Below are 7390 nucleotides of genomic sequence, written 5' to 3'. Positions count from 1 at the left end.
CTCTGCAACAACAACACAACATGATACCAAACCGTCCTAAGCGATAATAAGGGTCATAAATAATGAGGAGTAAACAGATGATTACATTTGTGGCCATTTCTTGTACTGAAACTAGGCTATTTAAATTTTCAATTCAATTCAATTTTATTTGTATAGCACACTTTACAACACATGTTATCACACAGCGCTTAACAAAGTAAGGTTTAGACTTTACAAATTTAAACAGAGAACCCAACAATCCAAAGCAGCCTCTGGACTTCCTCTGAGCGGTTGGCAACAGTGAGAAGGAACCAAACCCCCCCAGAGGGAGGGGGAAAACCTCCGGCAGAACCAGGCTCAGGGAGGACGGCCATCTGCCTCGACCGGTTGGAGGAGAGGCAGATGGAGAGCAGTAATAGAACAGAACAGTAAATATGAATGTAAGTATTTTGGGGGTCAGTGAGGCCAGCGGCTGGAGGTCAGAGACATGAAGCTCTGGATCCAGAGACGCCTCAGAGAGAACAAGCACAGAGTTAGTGCCATGTGATGGTGGTTATAACTGTATGGAAGGAAGAGAGAGGAGAGGAGAGGAGAGGAGAGGAGAGGAGAGAGGAGAGGAGAGGAGAGGAGGAGAGGAGGTCAGTAAATCATTAGAATCCTCCGGCAGTCTAAAGCTACAGCAGCATCACTAAGGGACAGTGGAGATGATCCTGAGCAGCTCTAACTATCAGCTTTATCAAAGAGGAACGTTTTAAGCAGAACCTTAAAAGTAGAGACAATGTCTGACTCCAGAACCCAAACTGGGAGCTGATTCTATAAGACAGGAGCTGATAACTGAAGGCTCTGCTTCTTGTCTACTTCTGGAAACTCTGTAACCACCAGTAGACCTGCAGTCTGAGAGCGAGGCGTTCTGTTAGGATGATACGGTACCATAAGGTCTGTAAGGTACGATGGAGCTGCTCATTGAGAGTTTTATATGTTAAAAGCAGGATTTTAAATTCGATCCTGGATTTCACAGAGAGCCAATGAAGAGAAGCTGATACAGGAGAAATATGATCTCTGTTACTGGTTCCTGTCAGAACCCTGGCTGCAGCATTTTGGATCAGCTGAAGGTTTTTTAGAGAGTTACTGGGACGTCCTGATAATAAGAAATTACAATAGTCCAGTCTAGAAGTTATAAATGATGGACTAGTTTCTCATCATCACTCTGAAACAGGATGTTTCTGATTTTTGCAATATTACGTAAATGAAAGAAGATCATCCTCCAGACATGTTTTATACGTCTATTGAACGACATGTCCTGGTCAAAAATAACTCCAAGGTTCTTTACAGTAGAACTGGAGGCCAAGTCAGCGCCATCTAGAGCAGCTATCTGTTTAGATCAGGGGTCTCGAACTCCGGTCCTCGAGGGCCGCAATCCTGCAAGTTTTAGATGTTTCCCTCTTCCAACACACCTGATTCAAATGATCAGGATCGTTATCCGGCTTCTGCAGAGCTTGATNTTTTTGGCCACTAATAAGATTTGGGGGGCGCTGTTTCATCACTGTGGATGAAAACAGCAACTGGATGAAACTGTTCACACCGTTCACTCTGATGCCTTTTTAGAGGAATTGTTTGAGGTCATGTACAGATAGGAAACCAGGGACAAACAAAAAGATTGTTCAACTGATCACTACATTTTTATCGGTTAGCAAAATTCTTAATCACAAATTCAAAACTAATTATCAAACAATATTTGCAGATCAGGGATTTCTACAAAACTATCAGGTGATTTCGGCCTACAAGAGGAATAAAAATTTGGGGGATTTTTTGGTACGCGCAATAGACGAAACAAACAAAAACATGTTTCCGCCCGGTCTCGAACCGGGGACCTTTCGCGTGTTAGGCGAACGTGATAACCACTACACTACGGAAACTGGTTGTGGGCGATGCATTCAAGGACATTGGACAAAATTGGTCACGAATACTTACTTTTTGTGGGTCATAAAACTTGTAAAACTGCTCGCTAAATAACTGAGTAAGCTGGTTGTAACTTGATATGTTGTAGGCTGGTTAATGTTAGCACCTTCAGATCAGAAGAACTTCAGAGAAAACATCAGTGTCGAGCAGAAAGATTAAACGTGACATTCAGGTCATTTATCTCCTTGATTGCTGTTCACCACAAACTGATTATTCCACAGCTCCCTTTTATACTTGCGTCTTATTTTGAAGGCTTCAGCCAGAACGTTGCCACTCAAACAGTCTGTTGCCGAGGTTCCTCTATGATCCAGTTTGTCCTGATCAAACTCCTCCTGGTGCAGATCTCCTGAGGATGAGGAGCGCTGTGCCCATGGTGCTTGTTGACTCGTCAGAGGAGGATCAGCAGAACTTCCTGCAGAAGACACAAGTTTTTTCTGAGTTTTGCAAAAAAAAAAAAACTGGTTCCACTAGATTCAAAGTGAGTTCTGTGGAGCTCCAACTTCCTGTCACAGTCTAAAGACATTCATGGAAGATTGGTTCATGATTCTGAACTCATAAACGTCCTGCATGTAAAGTTTCGGTGTTCCTTCCTGTCAGTGTTGAAATTGTTGCTGATTTGCTTCAGCATTTCAAAACAGTCTCACGTTGTCGGCAGGATTCGAACCTGCGCGGGGAGACCCCAATGGATTTCTAGTCCATCGCCTTAACCACTCGGCCACGACAACTCATAAATGTGTTTATTTTCATAAGATGACCTCCATGTGTGAAATATGGAACGCTAAGGATGACAAAACACCAAAAGGTCTTCAGTTTACCACACAGAAAAGCAGCAACTTTTATGTGACACATGCTCATACAGTGCAGACAGTAAAATGCAATGACCGGTACACACAGCTCTGCAACAACAACACAACATGATACCAAACCATCCTAAGTGATAATAAGGGTCATAAATAATGAGGAGTAAACAGATGATTACATTTGTGGCCATTTCTTGTACTGAAACTAGGCTATTTCAATTTTCAATTCAATTCAATTTTGTTTGTATAGCACAGTTTACAACACATGTTATCACACAGCGCTTAACCAAGTAAGGTTTAGACTTTACAAATTTAAACAGAGAACCCAACAATCCAAAGCATTTTGTGGGTCTTTTGATGCAACAGAGAAGACAAAGGTGCTAAAAATCTCATCACATCCGTACTGGTCAGTGAGTCCAGTGAAAACATTACTGTCAATAATAATAATTAAGCCCACGTCAGAGAATTAAACCTGATTAACATCACAAACATTAATATGAACTAAGGTTGTCTTTCATGTTCTGTTAAACCAACACGTCGAGCAGTGAGTGACAATGTATGAGGCTAAATTTACTTGAATGAATGTCGGGGAGAAAAAAACAACAAAACATGAATCACGTTTATCATTATTCTGGATAATGTTGGTAATCATAATTGACCTAAAACAGGAAAAGCTTCGTCTGATTTAATGTCAGACAGTGAGAAAAAAAAGTTTCATGTCTTTTTATACAGTGTATGTAAACTTCTGGTTTCAACTGTATATTCTCAAATAAAATAAACTAAATCCATCCATCATCTATCCACCGCTTAATCCTCACTAGGGTCATGGGGGGCCGGAGTCTATCCCAGCTGACTCAGGGTGAAGNGAGGACAGAAAGACAAGAAGGTTTTTCAGATAAAATCCAAACTCTTAAATCTCAGCTTCAGTCCAACGTGTCCCATAGAATCAGTATTTTTAACAAACTGGCTGATTTTATTATGTTGTAATAAGTTAAATAGTTAAATAATTTTGTTGTTGTTTTATGAGTCATTTAAAAAAAACAGAAAAACAATCAGTTTCTCCAACCTGATCTCCTCAGAAGTTTTTTAGAGAATTTTTTACTTCTTTCTTCATAGTCAGAAGTTTACATACACTAAGATCACTATGCCTTCAAACTATTTGGGAAAGCCCAGGTGATGATGTCATGGCTGTGGAAGCTTTTTTTTTTTTTTGAACCTTTTATTTAAGCATTTCATTCCCAGACCCTCACATAACATCACCCAAACGGAAAAAAACAAAACCAACAAGAATGCCGACAACAAACCTAACACCAAACCTAATATAAAATAAATTAATAAGTAAAACCAACAGACTGACAAAAAATAAGTTAATTTATTTTTTTTTTTTAAAACACAAGGGGGGGTATTTAGGTACAGGTATAGGAGCAATAATTCATCATAATTCATCATAGGTCATATATACATATCCTAATTCATCATCATATCCTCATATTGTCCCTGATTCTCCAACCCTTCATTCGACATTCAGATATTGTGAAACTTGAGTCCATTTCTTTTCAAAGGTATCCATAGTCATCTGTAAAGTTGCAGTCATTTGTTCCATAATATACACACTCTTCAGTCTCTGCCTCCATTGGGATATGTCTGGAATCAGTGAAAGAATTCTAAATGTCCATCGCTCATCTGGATTATATTGTTCTTTGGATATGGCACCTAACAAAAACAGCTCTGGTTCCAGTGGGACCTCCACATTCAGGATATTTTCCATTTCTATTTTCACATTCTCCCAATATTCTTTAATAACTGGACAATCCCAAAAAAAATGTGAGGTATCACCTATTTCTCCACAGTTTCGCCAACATAGTGCCACTGTAGGATCTTTTACAAGTGATGATATAATAAACGGAGTGTTAAAGTACCTAACTTTTATTTTCCAATCAAATTCTTTCCACAATTGACTTTTCATTCCTTTATGGCATCCTGCCAATATGTCCACCCATACAGCATCTTCAATTATGGCTTTTAATTCTATTTACCATTTTTCCTTAATATAATATGTATTGTGTAAAGTGCCCATTGTCAACCTTTTATATATATTACATATATGTTTTTTTGATGGTGAATGTTTCTCCACAACCCCAATAAAATAGTCTTCCATTTCATTGGGGTTTTTACAAACTAGTTCTTTTTCTTTATGGCTCAGAATGTAATCTCTTTTCTGGAGGTACCTATACCAATCCTCTGATGGAAGATCAAACTGTAGTTGTAGTTGAGAGAAAGATTTAAATTATGTTCCTTTGAACAGCTGATTAATTATAAGAAGACCTTTGTCTGCCCACCGTCTAAACCCACTATCCCACACTGAGGGGGGAATTCTATGTTTCCCGCTATCATCATGGCCCTTGAGACTGACTCTGGTCCCTTAAACATTTTTTTACCTGTTGTCCAAACCTTCAAAGTTGAGTTCTGCTCTATCTTATTCCATATTACCTCCTGGTCATTCACAATCCAAGTCACTATTGCCTTGATTTGGGTAGCCCAATAGTAGGTTTTAAAATTTGGGAGTCCCAAGCCTCCCTTATCTTTTGGCAGGTGGAGTGTTTTAAGTCTCACCCTGGGCCTCTTCTTTTGCCAAATAAACTTGGAGATTAACTTATTAAGCATATTTAAAGTGGATGCAGGAACTATAATAGGTAATGGCTGAAAAAAGAAAAGAATTCTAGGTAGTAAGTTCATTTTTACTGTTTCGACTCTTCCAAATAGGGAAGAGGAAGGACTTCCCATCGCTCTACGTCATTTTTTATTTGTTTAATTAATTTATTGTAGTTGGCCTCAAACAATTGACTGGGATCAGATGAAATCATAATTCCCAGATATTTAAATCCTTGCTTCGACCAGTGGAATTTAACTATTTCATTTAATTGTATGGGCCGTGTCCCAGGCTGTGGAAGCTTTTGATTGGTTAATTGACAACATTTGAGTTACAAAGAAAGAAAAACACAGAATAAAATGATAAAAAGTTTTTTGAAAAGGCCGTTTTCAAAGAGACAGTACCTGTCAAGAGAACGAGCAGCAGCAGCACGATCTTCATGACGAACGCTGACCGACTGACAGCGAGTCTTCACAGCTGCTGAAAAAGTTAAAACCACAAGTCATCAGAGGGAGGCTCTGCAGAACCAAACATCAGCAGGAGGAGGAAACTTTAAGGTGTTCATTTAGTGTTGGTGTGAAACTGTAATCTGAGATACGACTGACCCACAGGAGGAAGAAACCACCAAATACAGATAATATCTAGACTGGACATGTGTTGCAGATATCTGGAATTTAAGTAGATTTCTCATTACAGCAACATCTGCATCTACTGTGAGTTCCAGATGTCTACACTTTTATTCTGACTAGTTATAAGTCCAACTCAACATATCTGTAATACCTGTCATCTGTATTGTCCTTTTGAGACTTTTAAATTAAGTTTAAATGAGTCAGAATGATGTTGATTTCTCAGACTGGAACTCTGACCAGTCCAAATACACATCAGTATCTTGAATTAGAGTTCTGACTCGATGAAATCCTTCGTTTTAAACATACTACAGCGCTTAAAACACACGTCAAGTAGTTTTACGGCCATGTCAGAGCAGACCGACATTCTGCTAAATTTGGACCACCAGGCTGTGATGATCAGTTCCTGCCCCCTTCAGGAACAAAACTCTGTCTGCACCTGAGAATCAACACAGTTATGTCACCCTGTCTTACTCAACAACCGCTGTAATCAGAAAGAACACCCAAAGTTCCACTATAAATACCTTAGCAAGCTTCTAACAACACTGTAGTGATACTAAGTGAGTTTACATTAAAAGTCTGATGAAAATCTCATTATTTGGTCTAGATAAATAAGAAATAAGGTTTTATAACTAATATTTAGACATAATGCTGATAATCAATTATTTATCTCATCATGCCCTTCAATTTTGATATTAATTCATTTATCAATCAGAGCCTCTAAATGATGTATCAATACTCTGCCCTGACATTTAGTTAATTTTTTTTTTTTTAAAAAGAAGAAAAAAAAATCAAAACAAGCCTCACTCCCCGTCGGGGAATCGAACCCCGGTCTTCCGCGTGACAGGCGGAGATACTATCCACTATACTAACGAGGAAGTTGAACATAGTCATGTGACCACACGGAGCCAATCACAGCTTCTCTCTGACGGTCCTCATGGCTATGTCATATATTTTTGGCCACTAATAAGATTTGGGGGGCGCTGTTTCATCACTGTGGATGAAAACAGCAACTGGATGAAACTGTTCACACCGTTCACTCTGATGCCTTTTTAGAGGAATTGTTTGAGGTCATGTACAGATAGGAAACCAGGGACAAACAAAAAGATTGTTCAACTGATCACTACATTTTTATCGGTTAGCAAAATTCTTAATCACAAATTCAAAACTAATTATCAAACAATATTTGCAGATCAGGGATTTCTACAAAACTATCAGGTGATTTCGGCCTACAAGAGGAATAAAAATTTGGGGGATTTTTTGGTACGCGCAATAGACGAAACAAACAAAAACATGTTTCCGCCCGGTCTCGAACCGGGGACCTTTCGCGTGTTAGGCGAACGTGATAACCACTACACTACGGAAACTGGTTGTGG

At 39.0% G+C, this 7390-nt stretch overlaps 4 non-coding genes across 4 annotated transcripts; all 4 read right to left on the bottom strand.

The window, feature by feature from the left end:
- Nucleotides 1–1822: 1822 nt before the first annotated feature.
- On the bottom strand, nucleotides 1823–1895 carry trnav-aac (transfer RNA valine (anticodon AAC)). Its single transcript has one exon. It is a non-coding gene; the product is annotated as a tRNA-Val (tRNA).
- Nucleotides 1896–2581: 686 nt separating this feature from the next.
- Nucleotides 2582–2663, bottom strand: trnas-aga (transfer RNA serine (anticodon AGA)). Its single transcript has one exon. It is a non-coding gene; the product is annotated as a tRNA-Ser (tRNA).
- Nucleotides 2664–6820: 4157 nt separating this feature from the next.
- On the bottom strand, nucleotides 6821–6892 carry trnad-guc (transfer RNA aspartic acid (anticodon GUC)). Its single transcript has one exon. It is a non-coding gene; the product is annotated as a tRNA-Asp (tRNA).
- Nucleotides 6893–7308: 416 nt separating this feature from the next.
- trnav-aac (transfer RNA valine (anticodon AAC)) lies at nucleotides 7309–7381 on the bottom strand. Its single transcript has one exon. It is a non-coding gene; the product is annotated as a tRNA-Val (tRNA).
- Nucleotides 7382–7390: the final 9 nt, after the last annotated feature.

Source organism: Stegastes partitus, unplaced genomic scaffold, assembly GCF_000690725.1.
Source record: "Stegastes partitus isolate 25-593 unplaced genomic scaffold, Stegastes_partitus-1.0.2 Scaffold115, whole genome shotgun sequence".
NCBI lineage: Eukaryota > Metazoa > Chordata > Actinopteri > Pomacentridae > Stegastes > Stegastes partitus.
This window is presented reverse-complemented; position numbering and strand designations above follow the sequence as displayed.